We start from the raw sequence: 21182 nt of genomic DNA on the forward strand, positions 1-21182 counted from the left end.
TTAAAATAGCCAGTGCAAGGAGTCAAGTTCATGGGGATAATATTAAAATTGCCAGTTCAAGGAGTCAACATGCTGGGTTTGGACTGTGTGACATAGATAGGATTGGTTGACAAAACGATATTAAGTTCCTTTTTCTAATAAATTCTTATAAAAATAATTATGCCTGCAAACATCATAGAAACCCATACATACTACTATTTTATGCCAGCCATCCCGTCAAACAAATGGTCAACAAGCTAAAATGTGGATGTTTATGAATTCATTATGTACAGGTATTTACAGGAGAAACACTAAATATCATCTAAATGTGAGCTATAAAAATAATGCTTACACCTAATGTGTTAGTAACACATACTTTGTTCAACAGTTTTTTCAAGTTGACTTTTGTTATTCTTGTTTCATTTTTAAGGAAATCATACAAGCAAATCCTTCATAAGCATGAATAATAATCACTGGACTAACGGGGATTAAAAAAGAAAACATAACGTAAATGAATTAAGAATAGCACTTGACAATGAGCTAGTACTCTACGATCTTCCAAGCTTTGTCCCTTTACCTATAATCTGCAACCCGAATGACAATTTCTTTCCCTACATTCTGTTTATTTTGTGAGGTTTTCGATAAAATATATGACTTAATTATGAAGAAATCATATTATACATAACCTAATGTCTTTCCTCTCAAGACGGGCAGTTATATGGAACAGCACAATGACACAAAGATTATTGCAAACAAATTAAGAAAACAAGCAATAGAGAATCTTCCACCAGGTTCACTCTGAGTTGGGCTTACTTATCAAAGAAGGGAATCCTTGCACTAACAATAGAGTTTATACAGATAGAAAGATCATTCTCTCACCGAAAGACAGAACCTAAACAAACTAAACAAAAAGAATAACTTTTTCATGCCTAGTAAGCACTTAAAACGCACTGCATGCTTGAACTAAAGCTTGTTCTAAAACCTTTAACCTTTTGAAGCATAACATCACAGTTTTTTCATGGAGACAGATAATAATCACCAAAAAGACAACATAAAGCCACCGTCTCTTGCTCATCTGGATGTGAGAACTACTACGTATGTCTTCGAAATTCATCAGCCAATTCATAAAGTGGAACACTATTATCTTTTCCACGTCCTGCATCATCAACAATATATCTAAGCATAAAGTAGGTGAAATAAACAGTAGCTGCCACGTCTATATAGTTACTAGTTGGGAACCTCAACGATAAAAAGATAAAGATGGCAACAAAGACTGCTAAGAGGGATGATATCTGTCCGTCCTTGCCATGATTAATGATTATTCTTCTTGGCAGCAAGCCTGTTCTGCAATATACTGCAAACTCTTCACAGTTGTTGTTGAAAAGGTTGTAGACACCAAAGTCTCTATTCTTGAGGAGTAAACTTGCACTGTGCAAGTTTAGCTGATAGGGTGGAGACGCATGTGCAGGTACCCCCTCGAGTTTTGGCAATAAAAAAAAAGCAAGATTAACACCATATTTATACAGATACAGCTCTCCACCAGCAAGAAAACAATTTATGCAGCAAGACTCCACATCATAATTTGTTGGTTGAACACTACCACTAATAGGGTCTCCTCCTCGATCGAGGTGGATCACCTTTCTGTTACCCATGTATACGCCTGAGACAATATGAATATAATCACAACTACCTCTCAATGGCTTTAAGCTTTTGGAAAGAGTGTGAACATGCTTATAGCAAGCAAATAATCTCCAAAATCATAGCATAATTAATATACCATAATTGAAGTTAACAAATGATGGTCAAATTTACTAAGCCAAAACCTTAACATATGCGAATTAAATGAATTCTAAGTGTTTAAAAAGATCAAAATTGAATACTTTGTAACAAATAATAATAATAATAATAATACAATGATTTAAAAAAAAAAAAAAAAAAAAACTCTTTTAAAGAAGAAGAAGGCCATGATGGGAGTAGGTATGGGCGCGCCTATATGTGTAGATGTGATCCCCAGGCTTCATTGCTTCTCCTGTATCTTGTTCGGAACCAGCCTCTGCATATATGTTCATGAACATCTAAACTTTTAGTTGCTAAACAAAAGTAATAATAATGTAAAATTGTTCGATCAATATTTATTAGTTTAATTGATTTTGTTTAATTAGAAAATAAATAGCAGCAGGAAAATTTAAATTTATATTATTAATTAGAAAAAAACATCAATCATATATGTGGAGAAAATACAGAAAATTACTCTTTGTGATATTGCCCAGTAGAAAAATATGATGGATGCTAGAGTCCAGACCACTTGAAGAGTCTCAGACCACAGTTTAAGAGTGTCAGACCGAAAGCCTAATAGCAAAGCAAAAGAAAAACTACACATCAGGATTACTAAAACCGTGTTAATATGGGATTGAACAACTCGGGAGCCCAAACCACTAGAAGCCAATATCTCATCAACTTTAAGCAATCTCTCTACTTGATCAACTTTGATAACATTAGGATGAGCTCCGATATCAGGAGCTAATCTACATATACAATACACACCAGCATATCTAGCTACCAGACCAGTAAAGGCAACAGTTGCCAGTTGCTGCAGAGAAAGATAGACAGAAACAGTAACAGCCAAGAAAAATGCAGTTTGCCAACTTCTGCTGAAATCAATTCTATCTACCACTAGCAACCCTGTTTTGCAATATATTGCAAATTATCTACTGTTGTTTATATAACGGTAGTAGTAACCAGAATCAGAACCATTACAGAGGAGGAAAGAAGCACGATTCTTGACAACTTCAGGTGGATCAGAAGAGGCAATGTTACAGGTACCTAATTCCCAAAATTTGGCGAGGAAGAGAGTTGGATTAACACCATATTCAAAGAGGAAGAGACCTCCACCAAAAAGAAAATCTTCTAGAGACGTTGACACCACACCAAAAAGATGCGCCATTGGTTGATCATCAGCACATGTTGGACATATACTATGATTTGAGCCTGCTGCTTGAGTGAGGTGGATCACATTTCCATCACCAACAAATATCCCTGATGAGGTCACATTACATATAGCGGCCAAATAAGCAAATCTTAATATCGGTCACGAATTCAATAGCATCATTTATATTCTGTATAAGAAACATACAGATATTCTCAAGGGATGGGAAAAAATAAAAAGAGAAAAAGAAAAAGAATATAAAGTTTGGTGAAGCATAAAAGTACTGTCTGCAGTGCAGGGATTCGAAATGAATGAAGAAGAAGCAGAAGAAGAAGATCACCGTGGTGTTTTCTATTCGCTTGCCTCCAGGTGTAGATGTGATCCCCAGGATTCTATTGATTCTTCTGGACTACGTTTGGAAGCAGTACCCTCTGGATCTTGTTCCACAGCTCTGCTGATCCTCTCATATTAATTTCTTACACTTGGGATATTTCCATCTTCTTCTATGCGAATATTAGTCCCTTGGTACAGGGCCTGGTTTATGGGGTAGGCTACTAAGTGCATATAAATGGATATGAGGTCATAAAAGGACGTAGGATTGTATTAAAATAAGCAGTTCATGGGGACGTAGGTTTCTATAATGCAGAACTGGTTGGCTGACAGAGGGATTGAGTCCAGTTTTCAATTATTAAACAAATAATAATGTCATCAAACAACCGAGGCAAAGATGCTACTATTGTTTTTTGCTCATCAAATTAGTCAAGGAAAGAACATTAGTGCTTGGAGTTTTCTACTAATACACTTGCCATACAATAATCTTTGATGGGACACGTCCACAAACTAATATGCATATGTTCACGATTTATTATGTTTACCCAAAAACAGAACAGGAGATAGAAACAGGGAGAAAGAGACCTAATGTTTATCAAGAAAGTGGGCTATATAAAATAATGCTTTCACCTAATGTGACTGTAACATATTTTATTTAATTGCTTTTCTGGTTGAAATATTTTGTTTAATTGTTAAAGAAGTCATACCAGAAACCTCGCATAAGCATGAACTGGAAGCAGTAATAGAGGTAACAAAAAAAATTGAAAACAAAAAACTCCAATTGAACAATATATAATGGGGCTAAAATCAACATGGTCGAAGCAGTAAGAAAGAATATAATCATCTATGATGGTAGCAAGAAGATGGCCATAGATTGAGCCAGATTTTTTGGACAATTGCTTCCTGAGCTCACTAATTTTGCCTTTGATTAAAGTGTTTCTTTATGTGTTTATTGCTACCATGCCAGTAAGTTTTCCACTGGATTGTTCCACCCCTTCCACCCCTTTTAACCCCTGCTCTCTTGCTTCAGTTAGATCTAACTTAACACCTATACCCCATCCCACTTCACATGCTTAAGGGTATCACCAAACCAAGGGGTTTTCCCAAGTCTGTAAAGGTTTCCGAAGAGGATTTGGACAGCTAGATGTTGAAGGATGCATTCTTAGGCCTTTTGCTGGATGATTGAGGACTAGATTGTGCATTTCCTAACTGCTGCAGCTTTTGGAAGGATTAATTGCATCTTTCCTACACAACATCAATACCAAAGGGGCAATGGAGATTATATATTGTTATATAAAAAATACTATATACTATAAGAAAGATGTGGTTTTACGTCTACAAAAACCCAATAATATAGGCAAATATACAGCAGATAAAGGATACAAAAGTATAATATGCTGGTATCAAGGAACTAGGCATTACAGCATATTCATAAGTGAGAGTTGCAGCGACTCTTGTAAAAGGTAAGAGCAGATGATAGTTATGTTCCAAGGCACCGCAGAATTGTAAGAAAACAAAGGCAAAGGAGCAATAGACAATAAAAGGTTATTGAATGTCTTGTCTCAGATAACAATGCCAAGCCCTTCTTGGATGATTGGTCTTGTACGAGAATCGTGAAAAGAAGCAACCGAATGAATCTCAATGGTGAAGAACAGATCAGATACTGATGCTGATAGATAGACCAACAGAACTGTTTCTTGCCTAGTCAGCCCTTAAAAACATGCAACATTGCTTAAACTGAATAAATGGTGCGTCTCACATTTTTGTTTACAACAGCTCTGGTGCTTCTCAATTTAGAACAACTTTTGGAGCACAGCTTCAACACTGTAATAGATAATCATCACAAGGCCTATAATAAGCCCCCATCGTCTCAACCAGATGCGAAAATCAAGACGGCTTTGATATGAAGCTGCCAATTCGTTAACTGGAACTTTATAAGCATTTCCAGTTTCTGATTCATCATCAAGTATTCTAAAAATAGAGTAAATGAAAAAAACGGTAGCTGCTGCATCAATATAATTACTAGTTGGGAATCTATCATTAAAAACAAAGATAGCAAGAAGGACACCTAACAAGGATGCTATCTGCCCGTTCTTTCCGTGATTAGTGAGTTTTTTTGTTGACAGCGCACCAGTTTTGCAATATATTGCAAAGTCTTCACAGTTGTTGTTGAAAAGGTTGTAGGCACCAAAGTCTCTATCATTGAGTAAATTAGCACGGTCCAGGACAACTTCTGTTGGATCGGTAGAGGCACGTGTACAGGTACCCCCTCGAATTTTGGCCACAAAGAAAACAACATCAACACCATATCTATGGATACAGAGTTCCCCACCATCAAGAAAACAATTTATGCAGCATAAGTCCACACGACATTGCATTGATTGACCACCACCACCACTTATAGGATCTGCTCCTCGATGGAGGTGGATCACCTTTCTGTTGCCAATATATATCCCTGAGTCACATACATATATATATATATATATATATATAGCAGGCAAGTAAGCTAATTATTTCATGAGGGCCAGTTCATAAGATAAATGTACTAAGAAACAGATAAGGATCGATTCTCATTGTGTGGTAAAATGGTTTGTAGGTCATCATAAAGCAATGAGTTTGACTCTATCTATGCCTCATTTCCAATCAAAATAGGTTTAGAAATCACCAAAATCTGACACTTTCGAACATTCATTCAAAACCATCTACATTATTTAAGATGTCCAATGTACTCCATGGAGTCTAAATCTATGTATACTGCATCAATTATCTATAGCTAACTACTGGTTGTGCAGTCTAAATCTAATAAGAGTTTTCCTAAACTAGATGAAGTTTCTAAAGAACTTGCAACATATTACCACAAGACTAAGTTGAAACACTTGTTACAATTTTTAAGGGAAGGGGCTCCAGGGAGACGAAAAAGCATATAGTCATAATGTTACTAATATATAAATTCCCTAATCCTAATTCTCTTAATGCATTTCTCTGCTCTTACCTACTTAAAACAATAGGTAGCTTCCTCCTTCGAGAAATTTCTCTCATCAGTAATCATATCACTAAATGGAAGACTTGAAACATAAAAATTAATTAACCATGTATTTTATTGGCATCAATCTTTTGTACTCAAACAATTATTTATCTTCTAAATTCCATCTTGAAGAAAACATTTCAAAAGCATAGTAACTCTTTGCCAAAGTAGGATGTAATGCAAATCCAATTTATCCCTGAATTTAATATAAGATTATCAATTCAGGATAGTTAACTCAAGGAGCCAAAACCTTCACGCAAATGAAATGATTATCAAGTGTTTAAACAGATCAAAATTGAACACTTTGTTATGAAAACGAAAACGATAATCAAAGAGTTGGTTTTTGATATCCAAATCAAAGCATAACAATTAAATAAACGATATCCATAAATTATACAATCCAAGTTAAATCCTGTGATTAATATAGTCTACATGTAGCAGAGAAATAAATAAATAAAAGTAAAAAAAAAAAAAGTTTAATAAAGAAATGGGGAAGAAGAAAAGACCACCATGATGGGAGTAGGAATGGCCACGCCTATATGTGCAGATGTGATCCCCAGGCTTCAGTTGCTCCTTCCCGACCTTGTTAGAAAGCAGCCTCTGGACATTGAACCTCTAAAAATTTAGTAACTAAATAACAATAATAATATATTAATGTCCTGTTTAATAAGTTTATTTTTTATTTTTTGTTTTAGTTTTTTTCTTCTGAATTGTGTGTAGTTTGCTAACTTTAATGATTTGTTAATGTTAATTGATAGTAGTTAGAATTTGTTAAATACATCAATTAACTTCAAATGTTAAGGAAAAAAATAAAAACAAAAAAATCTAGCACAATTTTAAGTTGTGTTTTATTTTCTATTTATGTTTTTCCCCCCTATATTTATAATTAGTAGAAATATCCAACTACCATCTACTAACATTAATAAACTATCAAATTAAACTATACACAATTTAGAAGAAAAAACGAAAATAAAATATAAAAAATTGAACTTATTATCAAACTAGGCCTTAAGTTCAATTAATTTTATTTATTTAATTTATAAATAAATAACAGTAGGACAACTTAAATTTACATTCTTAATAATAATAATAATAATAACAATAAGAAAAGAATAAATTCAATTATGTATAGAGAGAAAATGTAGAAAATTACCCTTTGCAACACTGCCCAGTAGAAAAACATGATGCATGCTTGAGCCCAAACCACTTTAGAAGTGTTAGACAACACTCGAAGAGGTTCAGACCGCAGAGTTGACAGCAAACAGAAAATGAAAGCCACGATCAGGATCAATAAAATCATGTTAGTAAAGACTTGAAGAGGTTGGAAGTGCAAACCACCAGAAGACAATACCTCAGAAACTTGAGGCAATCCCTCTACTTAATCAACTTTGATAACATTAGGACGAGCTCCGACATCAGGAGCAAATCTACATATACAGTATATGCCAACATATCTACCCAACAGACCAATAAAAGTAGCAGCTGTGAGCTGCTGTAGAGAAACAAATGCAGCAGCAGTAACAACCAAGAAAAATGCTGTTTGCCAACTTCTGCTGAAATTAATGCTATCTACCACTAGCAAGCCCGTTTTGCAATATATTGCAAAGTCTTCACTGTTGTTTATGTAACGATAGTAGTCGGCAGATGTATTATTGATGAAGGTATACGCACGCTTCTCGACAACTTCAGCCTTATCTGTAGAAGCTAGGGTACAGGTACCTTCCCAAAGTTTGGCAAGAAAGAGAGCTGGATTAACACCATATTCAAAGACATGTAGATCTCCACCTGAAAGAAAACAATCAATGCAGGAATAGACCACAACACGAAAACTTGATCGACCTCCACATTTTGGACATGTACTATCTGACCATGCTCCTCCAGTTAAGTGGATCACTATTTCATCATTCACGTATATCCCTGCAGGCCACATAGTAATCACATAAACAAATATAATGGTGCTCAATTTATAACATGATTTATATACTACAACAACATTCATACTCTCATCATCTCAATATTCCAATAATAAAAGAAAATTAGTGTTTAGTTTGTGAAAATGAAACACAAAAGATCTGTCAGGCATTCAAATGAAAGGGTGAAGAAGAAGAAGAAGATTACCGTGGTGTTTTTTATTGCCTCTCCTCCATGTGTATATGTGATCACCTGGATTTTGTTTGGAAGCAGTATCCTCTGAATCTTGTTCCACATCTCTAATCCTCTCATCTTACACTCTTCAAATTCGTGGTTTGGTAAATGGGAACTTGAATTCAACCCTAGAGAGGAGAGAGGCAAATGGATTAGGTGGTAGGTGAGTAAGTTCAGGTCAATCTCTAGGGGAGAGATTCGACCCTGGAGATTTAGATGGAGGTGAGAGGCAAAATGAATTAGGGGGTAGGTGAGTAAGTTCAGGTCAATCTCTAGGGGAGAGGCAAATGAATTTGGGGGTAGGTGAGTAAAATAGGAGTATTAAAATAGCCAGCCAGTGCATGGAGTCAATATACTTGGTTTGGAAGGAAATTAATATGGATATTGATTGACAAAAGGATATTAAGTCCATTTATGATCGATTTATTAAACAAATAATTATGGCAGCAAACATCTTGGGCAAGGCAAATATATATGCTACCACTCTATCTGTCACCCACCCCCATCAAACAATTAGTCAACAAGTGCAGGATATATCAGTGCTTCGACTTTTCGACTGATCAACAAATTTCCTATACAATAATTTTAGATGAGCCAACACCAGAAACGAATATGCACAAGTTTATGAATTTATTACGTCGACCCAAAAAACAGAACAGGAGACAAAGAAAGAAACCTAATGTTCATCCAGAAAAGTGGGCTACAAAAATAACGCCTGCACCTAATGTGACAGTAACATGTTTTTGTTTAATAAGTTTTTCTGGTTGAAATATTTTTTAATTATATTAAAGAAATCATATACCAGCAATCTTGCATAGATATGAAAAGTAAGCACTAGACTAATAGGGGTAAAAAAGAGCCAAAAAAAAAATCTAAATTAAGAATATGATAAATATGTGATGAGGCTAAAAATCGGCATGGTTGAAGTAGTAAGAAAGAATATGCAAATCATTTATGATGGCACCAAGAAGAAGATGCCTGTGATTAAACTAACTAGATTTAGACAATTGCTCATGAGCTCACTAACTTTGTATTTGACATTAACAGTAGTTTCTTTATGTATTTATTAATACCATGGAGTATGTTTCTTACAAGTTTGGTCACATCCCTACTGGCAATCATCTTTAAGGTCACTAACTCTCCATTTCATACCTGCAAATAGAAAGAAACTCAATTAAGCACATCATCGGACATTGGGATTGGCCTAAGTCTGTAAAGGTTCCCGGTAAGGTCTTGTACAGCTAGAGGTCGAAGAGTGTGCTCTTGTGCCTATTTCTAGGTGATTCAGGACTAGATATTGGCAATGGAGATTATCTGTTGTTATACATTATATATACTAAAATTAATTAATACATTTATAAAATTTTATTATATAAAAAAAAAATGCACTGGTTTCACATCTACAGAAACCCAAAAAAATATAGGCAAATAGACAACAGACACCTGATAAAAAAGTATAATATGCTAGCATTGAGGAACTAGGCATAACAGCATGCATGGCTAAAGTAAAAGCAGCAACCATCCCAAGACTAGAATTATAAGTGGGAGTTGCAACTTCCAACAACTCTTGTAAAACGTAAGAACAGATGATGTCATTCACAAGGATGATTATGATGCTGTACTTGTTCCTCCCATGGGCCAGATGCAGAGGAGTATTCCCTTCATTATCCACTGCATTGATGAGGCTCTCAAGCCTTGGCTTCTTTAGAGAAAACCTCACAGCATTAAGCTTTGTGTTTGCAATAGCAACATGAATAGGATTCCATCCTCTGTTGTCAACCAAGTAACAAGCATCTGGTTTGTGACTAGTAATTAGCTCCATGGCCTTGTTTAGCAGCAATATGCAAAGCAGACATGCCTTAATTGTCTCAAAAATATGCAATACAAGCAGAGGAATTTTGAAGTAAAAGCTGGATTGCTTCAAGGTGACCCAGATGTGCTGCATGGTGAAGAGAAGTCCATCATAATACATCCTTTTTTTGGGGCAAGCTCATGATCTCCTTTTTCAAGCAGTAAAAAGCGCATAATATCTAGAGATTGATTGAAATTAATAATTAGTATCTTATTGTATTGATAGTTTAGGACCTATAGGAAGAAAGAAAATGTACAGGACAGAGTACACATTGGGGGAAAAAAAAAAAGAAAAAAGAAAAGTTAGTTAGCAAGCCTTTTTTAATCCAATATTAATGCATCGATCTCCAGCATGCAAAAGAAAGCTGCTAAGCAGGCTTGGAATTTCTCCATCATGCATCAATCTCAAACATGCGAGCTGCAACAAACATTAATTGTTTGCAAAGGATTGTGAGTATTGATTAGAAACTAGCATACATATCACTACCAAAGAAAAAAAAATGTTATGAGCAATAACAGATTGTAATTAGCCAAAAGGAAACGATGGCCATTATGATCTCAAAACCTGGCTGCATGCAAGGTGCGTGGAGTCCAGCCGCACCACTGCACCGACAGTGTGAGACCAGCCGCACTGCCATAAGCTCACCATTTTTTACAATGGTTGCTGCATTTAACACCGAAAAACAACTTCTCGTTGCAACTGTGCACAACTGTTAGAAGAAGTTGAAAATGATGGACATGCATCGACCTTGAAGTTGAAAATGGTGGACATGCACCGACCTTGTGAGCCTATAAATAAGCTCCATCTCGTTGCATTCAAGCCAAGCCAAGAAATCTCAATTCAATCCCAAGAGAGGAGTGTTGAGAGCATTGTAAAGACTCCAGAGAGAGCTTAAGAGAAGAGTGATCAAATTCCAGAGAGAGTTTGATAGAATGGAGAGATATTGCATGTGAGAATCCGAGAGAGAAGTTTTTGTGTTTTTGTATTCTATTTCCAAGAGAGTAATAGAATTCTTTTCATTTTTCTTCTCATACTTCTTCTCTATAGTGATCAGAGAACCACAACAAGTGGTATCAGAGCTCTATTTTGAGAGCTTGGGTTCCAAATTTGAAGAAACAGAGCCTTTGTTCTTCAAGTTGGTGTTTCGAAAATTTGCTCAAATCAATAATTTGAGGATACCAGGTGAAAGTAATTGATGAGATGAGAAAAACCAAGTTCACCAAAGAGCAATGCCACTGAAGGTTGAAGATGACCACATCAGCATCCATATCACTACCATGTCACCGACACATCAGCCATGTCATCTGCCACGAAACCTAACACGCCATCAGCCACACAAATGCCACATCATCTGCCATGTGTTGACACATCAGCACAATGTTCCACATCATCAAAATTTTCTAAAATTATGGAACAGCCCTCATATTTTTGGATATTATAGATTGACCCCTAAAGTTTCTATATTTACAGTTTGACCCTAGAATTTTGGAAAATTGCATTTTGGCCCCAAAATTTCTGGTACTTATATTTTGACCACAAAAGAGTTAAGTCCACCATTTTTGGCCGTTCTGGATGCAACATTTAACTCCGTTTTGCCAAATTCAACTCTGTTTTTTGTGAAGCCATTATGTCAATGGAAGAATCATCTTCGGGAGCTATGGCTAAGCTCACTGCCACAAATTATACACTTTGAAGATCTTAGATGGAAGATCTTAGATCTTCAATTGTAAGAATTTTTTTGATCCTATAGAAGCTAAAGGAGTAAACCTCGATCCCAGTAAAGAAGCAGAATGGAAGAAATTAAACAAGAAAACGATCGATTGGATCAAGCAATGGATTAACCACAGTGTTTTCCATCATATCGTGAAGGAAATGGATGCATATGGCCTCTGGAAGAAATTGAAGGACATGTACCAGGCCAAGATAGCTCATAACAAAGCCTTGTTACTTAAACGATTGGTAAATCTAAAATTATAGAGTGGAACTTTTGTAGCTGAGCATACTGGTGAGTTCCAGAGCTTGGTAAATCAACTATCTACTGTGGATTACCAATTAGGAGATGAGGATCAGGCTCTCCTACTTCTAAGCTCTCTTTTAGACAGTTGGGAGACGTTGGTAGTCTCTCTTAGCAATTTAGCTCCAAATGGCAAGCTTACTGTGTCTATGATTAAAGATGCCCTATTTAATGAAAAGGCCAGAAGAAAAGACATTGGCATGGATGAGTCACATGCCTTCATCATAGAGAGAGGAAGGCAGCAAAGAGGTGGTTGAGATAGGGGGAAAGGTAGGAGTAAGAACAAAGGTAGTTTACATGGCCGAAAATCATCGTATAAATGCTATCATTGTGGTCTGGAAGGTCACTTGAAAAAGAACTGTAGAAAGTTGTTGAGAGAGCAGAGACTCCAAGATAATCAACCGAAGAAGGATGGAGAGACATTAGTCACTGTTACAGGAGAAGTGGTGCTCTGCTTCACCTAAGAAGAGACATGCCTTCATATATCAACCCAAGACATTGAGTGGGTAGTCGATACTGCAGCATCCTACCATGTCACTCCACATAGAGATTTCTTCAAAACGTACAAAGTAGGAGACTTTGGTATGGTATAGATGGAAAATTCCAGTTTCGTGAAGATTGTGGGAACTGGTGATATTCAGGTAAAAATGAATGTTGGTTGTACAATCACTTTGAAGGATGTCCGTCATGTTCCAGACCTTCGACTTAATCTACTATCGGGAGCAGCCTTAGACAAGCAAGGCTATGACAACCATTTTAGCAAAGGCATATGAAAAATGATGAAAGATGCCATAGTTGTCATCTGAGGACATATTTGTAAAATGTTGTACAAGACTCATGTGAAGATATGTACAGATAAACTCAACATTGCAGAAAGTGAGGCGTCTCAAAATCTGTGGCATTAGAAACTTGGTCACATGAGTGTAAAAAGATTTTCTACTTTGGCAAAGAAGAAGCTTATCACTATTTGCAAGGATGCTGCACTAGATCCTTATAGTCACTGCTTGTTTGGTAAGCAACATAGAGTCTCTTTCAGTTCTTTTGCATTGAAAAGATTAGAGTTGCTCAGTCTAGTGCACTTTGATGTATGTGATCCTATGGAGGTATAGTCACTAGATGGCAACAGGTATTTTCTGACCTTTATTGATGATGCCTCTCGGACGGTGTGGGTATATTTCTTGAAGACAAAGGATCAAGTATTAGATTACTTTAAACTGTTTCATACCATGGTAGAATGTGAAACAGGAAAGAAGCTGAAATGTCTTCGCTCAGATAATGAAGGCAAGTATACTTCCAAAGAGTTCGATGCCTACTACAGAAGACAAGACATTCGAAATGAGAAGACGGTCTCTCACATCCCACAATATAATGGAGTAGCTGAGAGAATGAATCGAAAAATTATGGAAAAGGTCAGAAGTATGATCAGTATGGCTAAGTTGCCAAAGCCATTCTGGGGAGAAGCTGTTTGTGCTGCCTGCTATTTGATCAACAGATCACCATCAGTACCATTGAATTTTGAAATCTCGGAGAAAGTGTGGTCAGGTAAGATTCTTTCCTACTTTCACTTAAGAGTGTTTGGTTGTTTAGCTTATGTACATGTATCCAAGGAGCTTAGACAGAAGCTTGATGCAAGATCTAGTCCATAAATCTTTATAGGATATAGAGATGAAGAATTCGGATACAGTTTATGGGATCCGATAACAAAGAAGGTTATTAGAAGCAGAGATGTAGTGTTCCATGAAAACCAGACAATGGAAGACATTGAAAAGCCCAGAATGTCTCCTAATCATAGTTCTAGTGTCGATGATTTTGGTCTTAATCCAGCACCAGCACAAATAGCCACAGAGGATAATGAGGTGCATGAAAATATGCCAAAAGCAGACTAGGAGGACGAAAGGGATATTTCCTTTCAAGAAGTAGCAGGGCCATCACAACGGTCAGATGATGGTACACCTCCTAAAACCAGTGGCTTACAAGTTTGGAGATTTGAGTAAGATCGAATTCCATCAAAGAGATTTCTAGAATCTGAGTATATTCTGCTTACTGAATAGAAGGAGCTAGAGAGTTTCCAGGAAGTTGTTTCTCACCAAGACAAAGAAAAATGGCTGCAAGCAATGCAAGATGAGATGGAATCTTTGTAGAAAAATCATACTTATGAGTTGGTTAAGCTTCCAATAAGAAAGAAGGCACTAAAGACTAAATGGGTGTTCAAGCTCAAGAAAGATGACAGTGGAAAAGTGGTGAAACACAAAGCCCGATTGGTGGTCAAAGGATTTTTTCAAAAGAAAGGAATCGACTTTGGTGAGATTTTTTCACCAGTGGTAAGAATAACTTCAATTTGAGTCATTTTTCATTTAGTAGCAAGTCTAAACCTAGAGCTTAAACAGATGGATGTGAAGACAGCATTTCTTCATGGTGGCTTACATGAGGAAATCTACATGGAGCAACTAGAAGGATTTGAGATTTCAGGGAAAGAAAAGCTTGTATGGCCTCAAGCAAGTACCAAAACAATGGTATAAGAAGTTTAACTCGTTGATGGTGAGTCAAGGCTATAAGAGGACTACAGCAGACTAGTGTGTTTATATTAAAAAATTTCCAGATGGAAACTTCATTGCACTTTTACTATATATGGATGACATGTTGATCATTGGACAAGATGTAATGAAAATTTCTTAGCTGAAGGAGGAATTATTAAGTCCTTTGATATGAAAGATTTAGGACCAACTCAACAAATTTTGGGAATGCAAATAATCCGAGACAGGAATAACAGAAGGTTATGGCTATTTTCAGGAGAAGTATGTTGAACGAGTGATAAAGAGATTCAACATTAATAAAGCGAAACCGGTCAACATTCCACTTGCATATCATTTTAAGTTGAGCAAGAGATTGTGAGATGGCGTCCGTATTTTATTCTTCAGTGGTAGGAAGTCTGATGTATGCAATATTATGTACCAGACCAGATATTGCTTATGCAGTAGGTGTCATGAGCAGATTTCTTTCAAATCCTGGAAAAGAAACACTAGAAAGCAATCAAATGGATTCTCGGGTATCTTAAAGGTACATCAAAGCTATGTTTGTGCTACGGGGGAGGTGACCTAGTCTTAGAAGGCTATATAAATGTAGATATGGTCGAAGACCTTGATAATAGAAAGTCTACATCAGGTTATCTCTACACTTTTGCAGGGGGAGCTGTGTCACGACAGTCAAGATTGCAGAAGTGTATTGCTTTATCCACTACTGAAGCAAAGTACATTGCCGCAGCAGAAGCAAGTAAGGAAATGTTATAGTTAAAGTGTTTTCTCACAGAACTAGGCATTAAGCAAGAAGACTACAAGATACATTGTGATAACCAAAGTGCCATAGATTTGAGCAAGAACTCAATGTATCATTCCCGTACAAAGCACATTGACATCCGGTATCATTGGATATGCGAAGTAATAGAACAATAGTTGCTGAAACTGATGAAGATCCATACAAAGGAGAATCTAGCAGACATGTTAACAAAAGTTATTGCACAAGAGAAGCTGAAGCTATGCAGAGACATATCCAGAATGGATGGCAGATAACCATCAGTTTTTAAATATGGCTGAAGGAGGAGAATTGTGAAATCCAACCGCACCACTGCACCGATAGTGTAAAACTAGCCGCAATGCCATAAGCTCACCATTTTTGACAATGGTTGCTGCATTTAACATTGAAAAACAACTTGTTGCTGCAACTGTGGGCAACTATCAGAAGAAGTTGAAAACGATGGACATGCACCGACCTTGTGAGCCTATAAATAGGCTCCATCTCATTGCATTCAAGCAAAGCCAAGCAATCTCTATCCAATCCCAAGAGAGGAGTGTTGAGAGCATTGTAAAGATCCAGAGAGAGCTTAAGAGAAGAGTGATCAAATTCCATAGAGAGTTTGATAGAATAGAGAGAGATTCCACGTGAGAATTCGAGAGAGAAGTTTTTTGTGTTATTGTATTCTATTTCCAAAGGAGTAATAGAATTCTTTTCATTTTTCTTCCCATACTTCTTCACTACAGTGGTCAAAGAACCATAACAAGGTGTTCATGTCATTGGATCCACAACATGGAGCTGAAGGAAAATGTTGTAAAAAGTGTGTGCAATATTGAGAAAACCTCTCCTCACAGCAAGAAAAAACTGGAGATTCATTAGCATCATTCACCAATCTAGCAATCCTGCCTCTTTTTTCCATCAATAGCTTTGTTACACCAAACAGATCATTTTTAATTGCAACATGTAAGGCTGTGTCTTTCTCATTCAAGTTTTCAATCCTTATAATATCAGCTACTTGCTAGTTTTCAACATCTATAAAACACCAATGAGAACCTTAACCATTTCTTTGTTCCTGACTTTTGCTGTTATATGTAAAGGGTAGTCTCTATTAGAGTTTGCATGGTGAAGTAGCCATGGACATAAGAGAAAGACACCTTCCAAAATACCTTTTAATTGTACCTCACAGCAATATGAAGAATAATGTTCTTCTAGTGTGTTAACTGGTGAGGTTCAATCCTATGCTCCTTCAGTGCTTACTAAGGCTTTCATCTCCTGAAGTCGCAGCTTTGAACACCACTCTATCGATTGCTTGCAATGTCTCGATCTCTATCTTCTTGGGTAAGGTGAAAAGAAGGGATAGACTAAGAAATATTATCTAGGCTTTGAAACTAAAACACAACAAAATTTGAATTAGGAATTTTGGACCAGCAACCCTTTTTCATTAACATCAAGTATATATAACATATGCAAAAGTTGAGTTTGGTCCCCAATTACTGCTACCTAGCCAGAAGTTCTACACATACATAATGTAAGATTTAGGACACAAAACACATTATCATTTTTTCAAATTTAAACCTAACATAAAACTAAATATTTGAACAAAAAATATCTTATATTTTGTTAATATGACAGCAAAAGTGTTACGGCCATCAACACTCCTCCTTGGCACTTTTATTGGAAACACTAAGATCATCTCTTAGTATTTCAAACTTAATCCTTGGCAGTGCTTTTGTCAAAATATTTGCTAGTTGGACCTCTAATCTGCAATGAACCAACTTCACTTCACCATTTCTTTCAGCTTCTTTTGCAGCGTGATATTTGACTGGAATATGTTTTATTCTTCGATGTTGACATAGATTTTCTACAATGGCAATTGTAAACTTATTATCACAATATATAACTATAGCTTCTTCTTGCCTCTCATTCAAATTAACAGACAACGTTCTTAGCCATAAAGCTTGATTTGAAGCAGCTGTAGTAGCAATATATTCAACTTCTATTATGGATTGAGTAACTGAACCCTATTTTCGTGAATTCCATGAAAATAGACTTGAATAAAGAGAAAATAAGTACCATGAAGTGCTCTTTGAATCCTACATACTGCCAGCCTAATCACTATCAATATAGCCTTCTAATTTGTCGTCTCCTTGCTTCAAAAACCATACACCATAATCTATAGTGTATTTAATGTACCTTTACACTCTTTTTTCTGCACAATATAGCATTCTTTTGGCTATAAAATAATGAATATGTGATGGCGCATGTATAAACCTAGAAAGCAAACTCATAGAAAACATAATATCATATCTAGAAGCACATAAATATAACAAACTCTCAATAAGGCTTCTATAAGTTGAAACATCAATCTTGGCAGCACTATCTTCGAGTTCAAACTTATGATTGTGAACCATTGAAGTATCAATTGGATTGCACCTCTTCATATCAAACTTTTCTGGAACTTCATAGCATATTTCTTTTGAGGCAAGAAAATGCATGACTAGATTGACATATCTCCATGCCAAGAAAATAGTTCATCAATCCCAAATCTGATATTTTAAACTCCTTTTGCATTTCAGCCTTAAACTCCACCACCACACTTAGTGAATCTCCTCCTGTAACAAATGGGTCATCAACATATAAAGAGATAATTAATTTTTTATAACTTGAAGTTGACTTCACATATAAAGTAGGCTCATTCTCACTCCTTTTAAATCTGTTTTTCCACAAGTTATGAGTTAATTATGTTATATCAACCTCTAGGAACTTGTTTTAGGCCATAAAGAGCCTTATACAACTTGTAAACTTTATCTTCCTTTTCATGAATGACAAAACCTTCAAATTGTTTAACATACATCTTTTCTTTCAAGTAACTATTTAGGAATGCAGATTTTACTTCTAAATGTTATACTTTCCAACCTTTTTGAGTAGCAAGAGCCACTAGAAATCTGATTATCTCATGCCTTGCAATTGATGCAAATGTATCTCCATAATCAACACTGTGTTGCTGCATATACCCCTTAACTACCTACCTTGCCTTGTGCTTGTTTATTGTACTATCTACATTGAGATTGGTTTTGAAAACTCACTTCACTTTAATTGCCTTTTTGCCTTAAGGTTTATTCATAAATTCCCAAGTTTTATTTTTGTTTAACATGCTAATTTCAGTTTTCATGGCCTCCCTCCTTGTCTCAAATTGATTTACATCAAAAAAAGTGATTAGATCACCCAATGCTAGATTGCATTTCTCATATACATTAGTCAAGGATTTGGTACCTCAAATTCCAATGGCATTTTCATCATCCGAATCAGCCTTGTCCTAAATTTCATCATGTTCTTGGATAAAATTCTCTTCTAAGGTGGTTTAAACTTCACTCTTTTCCTAATTTTAAATAGCAGCTTCATCAACTTTTATGTTCCTACTAATAAGCAACTTGTTAGTCTTTAAATGATACACTCTCGCCTCAAACTTTATCACCTTGATAATACACATTGTTTGTTTCCCACCCATGGCTTTAAAACTAGTAACATATCAACAACTTTAGATTTTTGTTTCAGAAAGTACACCTAGCATATGCTAAAAAAATCATCTATGAAAGTGAGAAAATTTATGCTACCATCAAAGGAGTTCTCACTTATAGGTCTACATACAACACTATGAATCAATGGAAGCTTTCCAAAAGCTCTCCAAACACTTTTCGAAAGAAATACATCTTTGTTGCTTAACAAATTGACAACTTCACACTCTTCTTTATTGTTGATAACGGCAAGCATATTCTCAACTTTCATGTATAAGATTTAAAGGATCATAATTAAAATGATTGAACCTTCTATCCCATAACTTAGATTTATCATCATATTTGGCATAAAACATTGTTTCCTTTCTTGTTCCACTCCACTACAAAGCTTTTACCTTTCATTCCAACATTTAAAATTTTACATCATGTTGATCATATACTGTGCAGGACTTATCTTGAAAATTCAAAGATTATCTATTTTCAAGCATTTAACTCACATTTTATAAGCTTTGATTAATATCAGGTACATAGAGTACATTCAAAATGAGTTTAGTACTTGTTGAATTCCCACAACCACTTTCCTTTGCTTTAAATAAAAACTTCATTTTTAATTTGGATTTTGAAATCAAAGCTTCTGTCACTCTTGAAAATATCAGCATCTTGGGTCATCTCTTGAGTATAGCCACTATCCACCAACCAAGCTTCTCTGTTGCAATTTGCTACATAACATGTGGCAACAAACAATCATTTTTCATTTTGCTATGCTTTAACAACAACTTGTACTTAGTGTGCTTGTTGTACGGGTCCTTCTTTATTTTTGTAAACTTTTTCAACATGTCCCAGTTGTTTGCTAGCCTTGCATTAAACATTAGGCTTAAACCAGCAATATTTTTTAGGATGGTTGTTTTTGGTGCAAGGAGAGCACTTTGTAAACCTCTTTCTTTCATCATATCTGTTTGAACTACCCATATTTTTACCTTTGTCTTTACTTCATCCACCTTGTTAATTCTTTTAATTGTTGTTTGTTGGAGCTTTCCTTTTTGTAGTGCCAAGCACTTTATGTTGTCTTTTCTTGTCTGATGGATCTTCCTTGTTTAGTTGCTTGTAAAGGGACAAAGAAATCTGATTCAAACCTTTGACTCCTTCAAGGGTGAAATCTTTGCTTCGAACTTCTCTTTCTCCACCACTCTTTTTATCACTTAACTCCTCTCCAGAATTCTAATCTGGCTTACAACCTTCATGATTTTATCTATAAAGCCCTTCACCAATTCTAAATCCTTCATTCTCAAAGACTTCAAACTCCTATTTAAATTCAATACCTGCATTTGTCTTGTTCGTACATTTCCCTAGAACTCTTCTTTAAGCTTGTCCCAAATCTCTTTGGCAATAGTGCAAGCCATAAAGTAGATAAAGCCTTAAACGTTTTAGGAACTTCATCACCGTGTTACTTCACTTTTGCATCAGTGGGATTTGCTTTCAAAAGAGAAGGATCTCTGTTAGTTTCCACAGCTTCCCACAAGTCAAAAGCTTGAAGGTAATCTTTCATCTTTATAGATAACATGGCATGATTTTCTCCAAAAAACATAGGAGGTGATGGAGCAAAAATAAAATGAGTTGAGGCTATCAAAGAAAGATGTGAAGAAGGTTTTTTGTGTTGTTTTTTTGCTATTTTTCTCACAGCCCCTCCAAGATCATAGACGCTTTGATACCATTTGTAGGTTTTGAAACTAAAAACAAAGCAAAATTTGAATGAGGAAATCTGGAGCAGCAGCTCTTTTTCATTAAGTACATATAACATATACAAAAGTTAAGTTTGAGCACCAACTACTGCTACCTAGGCAAAATAGACTGTAATCAAATGATTATGGCACTAAACAAACTAGACAAATATGCTACTGATTACCTTGATGTTAGGAATTTTCTGCTAACCCACTTGCCATACAATATTATGTGATGAGGTGCCTTTAGAAACTAATATGCATATGTTTATGAATTAATTATGTATAAACAGGAGAGAGACACCCTGCTGCTCGTCCATAAAGTGGGCTATAAAAATGATTCTTACAGCTAGTGTGATAGTAACACATATATTTTATTTATTGTTTTTT

General features: G+C 35.8%; 1 long non-coding RNA gene across 1 annotated transcript; it reads right to left on the bottom strand.

Annotated features, from left to right (window-relative positions):
• Nucleotides 1-816: 816 nt before the first annotated feature.
• LOC107415724 (uncharacterized) lies at nucleotides 817-8687 on the bottom strand. Its single transcript, XR_009638605.1, has 6 exons — nucleotides 8379-8687; nucleotides 7414-8177; nucleotides 6770-6860; nucleotides 3246-5690; nucleotides 2231-3015; nucleotides 817-2032 (listed from the first exon to the last, which is right to left on the bottom strand). It is a non-coding gene; the product is annotated as an uncharacterized LOC107415724 (long non-coding RNA).
• Between the last annotated feature and the right edge of the window lie 12495 nt (nucleotides 8688-21182).

Source organism: Ziziphus jujuba, chromosome 4 (genome assembly GCF_031755915.1).
Source record: "Ziziphus jujuba cultivar Dongzao chromosome 4, ASM3175591v1".
Taxonomy (NCBI): Eukaryota; Viridiplantae; Streptophyta; class Magnoliopsida; order Rosales; family Rhamnaceae; genus Ziziphus; species Ziziphus jujuba.